This window comes from Pteropus vampyrus, unplaced genomic scaffold (assembly GCF_000151845.1).
Source record: "Pteropus vampyrus isolate Shadow unplaced genomic scaffold, Pvam_2.0 Scaffold119, whole genome shotgun sequence".
In the NCBI taxonomy this organism is placed as follows: Eukaryota; Metazoa; Chordata; class Mammalia; order Chiroptera; family Pteropodidae; genus Pteropus; species Pteropus vampyrus.
Genome location: NW_011888900.1, coordinates 248785 through 254253, shown reverse-complemented (window position 1 = coordinate 254253; position 5469 = coordinate 248785).

Here is a 5469-nt window from a genome sequence, read left to right as displayed (position 1 = left end):
ATTTAAGACCGAAGTCGGGTCGTGTCACTCCAATGCCCAAGAGCCTCCAGCCACTGGCTGGCTGCGTGTGTAACTCAGAGTAGAAGTCGGCTTCTTACAGGGCCTGCCAGGTGGGTTCTGTCTCCTACCCTCAGCCCCTCCACGCCCCAGGGCCTCCCTCTGCAGGGCTGGGCATTGGTCCCTCCCTGCTCCTGGAGTGTAGCCCATGGCCAGGACCCTCACTTCCTGCAGGTCTTGCCGAGTGTCACCTCCTCAGAGCCCCACCTGGTTGCTCACTAAAAATGGCAACCGCCCCCCCCCGCCCCCGTCATTCCCATCCCCAGCCCTGGTTTGTTGCTCTCCTAGTGCACTGTGCGATTTTCTTCTTATTATGCTTCTTAATGACTCTCTCTGCAAAACGAAAGCTTTCTGCAGGCATTTTCATCTGTTACGGTCGCCAGTGCATCCGAGGGCTGGAGCGGCAGGTGGCACCTGGCAGGCCTCCAGGACCCACCCAACGGGAAACCCCTTCCGAATGGAGTTTGGCGGGGGAGAGGGCGGACCAGCGAGCCCAGGGGTGGGGTGGGGAGGTCGCTGGCGAGGGCAGGTTGTGGGGTGGACTGCAGGAAAGTTGTGTAAGTGTCAGGGACCAGGGCCGTGTAATGGTGGCTGAGCATGAGGCTCCAGAGATGGTCTGCAGGGTTTTGGCTCAATTCCGGTTTTCTAGATCACGGCTGTGTGATCGCAGGCGACTTCGTAGCCTCCTGCTTCTTGCTTTGGCTCATCTGAGAAATAGTACCTTCCCTACGGGGCTTCTGAGGGGGCTCAACGAGTTAATGGATATAAAGAACTTAGAACAGTGCCAAATGTATGATAATACCCTAGTTGTTGGGCCCAGAGCACTGACTGGGGAGACCGTCACGCTTGGGATGGGAAGTACCTGGATAACTTGGTCACTGTCAGTTTTAATGACAGAGGCGTTTTCCTTCCCTTTCCCTCCCTTGTCCTCTTAAGGAGTCAGTTAAAATAAACAAGGAGGAAAATACAGTCAACGGAGCAGAGGCGGTGGGCGTGGGGAGGGTGAGGCCGGGTGGAGTCCAGGAATACTTCCCCGTCTCCCTTCCAGGGCCTCCTACTGATCAAGACGCCTCTTTTGAATTTGTTTTAAACTTAGAGAAATTCCGGTGGAAGTCGGAGTTGAAATAAAGAACCTTATGGCAAAGGCATGGACAGGCCGTGACTGGAGGGTGACGGGGAAGAGGAAGCAAGGGACTCTGAGGTTCCAACCCTTTGTGACCTAAGAGAGCCAGATGTGTTGCCATTGACAAGATAAAGAAATCTGGGACACAGGAGTTCGTGAGGACAATGACAGATGTGTCTGAGAGGCAGATGGGGGAGGTCAGTGTGTGATAAGAAACTGGGCTTGAACGGAGGGGTCAGAGCAGACAGGACTGACAGCCTCCTGGGGCTTCTCCTGACCCCACAGTCCCCACCCTCTAGCTTCTTCTCCAAGTTGCATCCAGCCTGGTGTTTGGAAAACACAAATCTGCTCGGGTCACACGCCTGGGGGCCTAGAAAACGCACGGTTCTCTCTGGCTTTATGTCTTCGCCGGGTTGGTGGCAGGTCCCTGGTGGCGCCGACGGGGTGAGCTCTGGCTCTCTTCGTTTTCCTTTCTCTCCCCTTCTGCAGAGGGAGCTTTGGTTTATCAGGGAAGATGAGTTTAATTAATTGCCAACATAATGAGTTCGGATGGATGGCATGGAAACAGTTTAAACACCTCCTCGGTGGGAGGGACTGAGGGTTACATGAGTCGCAGTACTGGGGTGACATACCGGGTATTCTGTAAGTCACATCTTTGATGATTATTTATAGCTTCTCTGGAACAAGGTAGTTGCATCCTGGTGCTGTTTGGGTGACACCAGGAGCCAGCGTCACAATCCTGTCCAGAGGGAGTTTTGCGTGTGTGCTCATCTCTTCTACTCCTCTGCCCAACGCTGCGTCCTGTCCACACTTTAGCTTCTCCCCACCTTGCAGCTTCCTGGTCCACGGGGGACCCGGCGTCAGGACGGTCATTTACAGTATGTCCGCAGAAGCCGAGACATCGGCTTGTCACCCTGCAGGATGTTTGTCTTCGGTGCCGAGCAGACGTGCCATGTGGTTTTTGAATGTTACAATGGCTTGTGCCCTAACTTTGTCTTTGTGACTCTGAAATCTCCCCATGGCCCTGCTTAGATTCGACAAGTCTTTGGTAAATGCCCTGGTTTGATCCCTGGTTATCTGATTGGCAAGTATGTGAAACCACTCGGGGATTTCTGGAGGGGGATGGAATCACAGAGTTTGAGGATGAAAGGACGTTAAAGTTTTTCCAGTGTAATGTCTCAGCGTGCGCGCGCACACGCACACACACGCACACACACACACGCACACACACGCACACACACACGCATACACACGCACACACACGCACACGCACACACATGCACGCGCACGCACACGCACACACGCAAAATTACTGGAATGAGCGCCCTGCCATAAGGTGATTGATCTCTGGTTAAACGTTGTTTTATAAGCATGAGGATATTCATTACAGCCCCATATACAGTAGTGGCATGTTGAGAGCATCCCAAATACCCTGGGACAGGAATAAGTCACTACTATAAAACAATTATATCCACGGACGTTTATGAAAATGTTATGATTTCAAATGACAAAAGCAGAATATAAACTTGCACTTGTACTGTGCTTAAAACTACCCGTGGACAGGAAGGTGGAAAGCTACAGAAATAACATAGTTGGTGTGCCTGGGCTACGAGGGAGATTTTTCTTTCAGACATTTATAAGTAGTCTATAATTTTGCTTATTCCATGTTCTTATTATCAAAACTGATAAAAACGAGAAGTTGGTTTTACAGTTTTTTTTTTTTTTTCTTTTTCTGCTTCAGAACAGGTCAAGCAAAAACGGGGCTAATATGTATTGTGAAGATAGTGATTTCTGAAGGCGTTCTCCGGGGTCAGAGGCAAGGCTCCGAAAAGAAATAAATGAATCAAGTCTTAAGTTTATTTGGTGAAGCAAGCACACACCCCACACCTCCCAGGCCTTCTTAAAACCGCTGTCACTGTTCGCCGAATTTGCGTTTGCCATTTAATCCGAGCCAGGGGACCGTATTAAACAAGGGACAGTTTTAAGAGAAACCGCAGCAGCACAAGAGACACGCTTTAGTCCATTTTTGGAACAATCCTACTTACACTGTCCCTCGTATCCTGAGAGAAAGGGTCTCCCGTGTTCCAGGCAGCACACAGCTGAGTGGCAGGCGGGGCGTCCCTCTCCGAGTGAGTGGCGAGTTCAGGTTTGGGTGCAGGACGTGTGAACTTTCACCCCTGTGCCTCCGTGGCCTGTGGACGGGTCAGCATTTTGTTCTTAGGATTCGCCCAAGTCCCTTCACAGCGTGACGCGTGCATCGTAAAGGACAGGTTCTCAGATAGAGAAGGGTCTCAGGTTATTGGATAAAAACAGGTCCACCACCGCAAACTCCGTTTGAAATAACCTCGAAAACGATATTTTGTCATGTGGAATGATGGAATAAGACATACTTAATTTTAGCTTCTTTGACAATTTCTGAACATTAGCATCACAGTTTTAAAAACTAGCTTAAACATAAGAATAAGGGTTATACGGATATGAGAAAAAATATCTTTATATTTTTCATGGTATATATTTACTGCAATATTATTTCGCACCTAGAGATTCGTGATTATAATATCATTGTCCTGGCTGTTTTATCATTACCCTCTGACTTTTTGTGTTCAAGTCCACATTATCTTTTATTCATATTGCAACTCCTCCTACCCCTTTTTTTCTTATTTCCTGGATAAATTACTGCCCACCTCTTTATTTTTAACCTATTTACATAGTTCCTAGTTCAACGTATCCACAACCACAACCACACATCACGTAGAACGGTGCCGTCCAGTAAACCTGAGACCCCCCCGATTGTAGTTCCCCTGAAGCAAACACGGCATCGAGCTGTCAGCCAAGAGGCATGTTCTTTCCGCCTCACCTTGACCCTGTATCCCACGGGTTTCTGTGTGTAAGTGACGCACGTGCCAGGCTAACGAGCACAGACAGTGTAGTGTCCTTTGCAGTTGAATCCTTTGCAAACTTTGCTGCTGCTAGAGAGAGAGAAGACTGTTTCTTTCCAATCCCATGACTTGGACACTTCGTTTCTGAGTCAATCTGCCAGGGGAACGGGGTGGGTGCAGATGCGCCCCACCCAGGTCCCGCAAACATGAGTCCCAGTCACTTCTGATGTGGTGATTGTGGCCTCGAGAAACGAGCAGCGCTTCCTGGAACTGCAGATTCTTCCGAGGGGTCCTCCTGTGTCTCGAACGCCCCAGATACGGTGTTCTCTGTCCACACAGGTTCCAAATCCTTGAGAAGAGAGCCGTAAGTTACCGTGTAACTGTCGTTATCTCTAACAGGGGGAGACAAATTCCAGAGGCTTGCCATTTAAGGCCAGTGGCAAATGTTTGGTTAATTTAATATTGGGTAATGAATTGAAGTGTCTATCCTGGGCCCGCCCAAGGGTCCACGCCCCTCTGCCAGAACTGGTCGCCACCCACTCATCTGTCATCTTGCTCAGTTGTCACCCACACAAAGCCTTTCTTTCTTCTCCCCGGGCAGCGCCAATGTCCTCCTCCCCTGGGTCCCCCAGCCCTTTGTGTGTCCTCTATTTAAAACAAAACAAATGGTTCTGTGGTGATGTGTTTGTACATCTGCCTCTCCCAGGCGGTGATGAGCTCCTTGGAGAGAGGGACCGTGTCCTCATCATTTTTACACACCCATCTCCTTTTGCTGAATGCATCTTCGAGTCTCTCTCCAAATCTTCCCGAACGCCTTTCGGCGGTTCTCACTGTCCGCAGCGTAGACTCCAAGCTTCACTCCCGTTCGGCGCCTTAACCCCACCGGCGCAGACCGCAGCCATCCCCAGAGAGTGCGGGCTCGCTCTCCCCTCCCCACCAACGCCGGCCCCTCTGCTTGGACCGTACCCCCCCAGACATCCAACCACCCCCTTCCCTGCTGTAGGCCAACCCTCCTTCACGCCCTAGACTGGCTAGGGGCGCACCCCTGGGTGTCCCTATGGTATTCGGTGTTCCTCAACGTGTGATTTAACACACTCTGTTGTGGTCACCAGCTTACACGTCTTGCTTTATCCTGTAGACCAGGGTTCCCCAACCCCCGGGCTGTGGACCGGTACTGGTCCATGGTCTGTTAGGAACCTGGCCGCACGGCAGGAGGTGAGCGGTGGGCGAGCAGTGAGGCTTCTCATATATTCGCATCCGCTCCCAGCGCCAGCATCACCGCCTCAGCCCCGCCTCAGATCGACAGGGACTAGATTCTCATGAGAGCACCAGTCCCTGGTGCCACAAAGCCTGGGGACTGCTGCCCTAGACCGAAAGGTCCTCGAGCAGAGAACCTGGTACTTAGTAAAT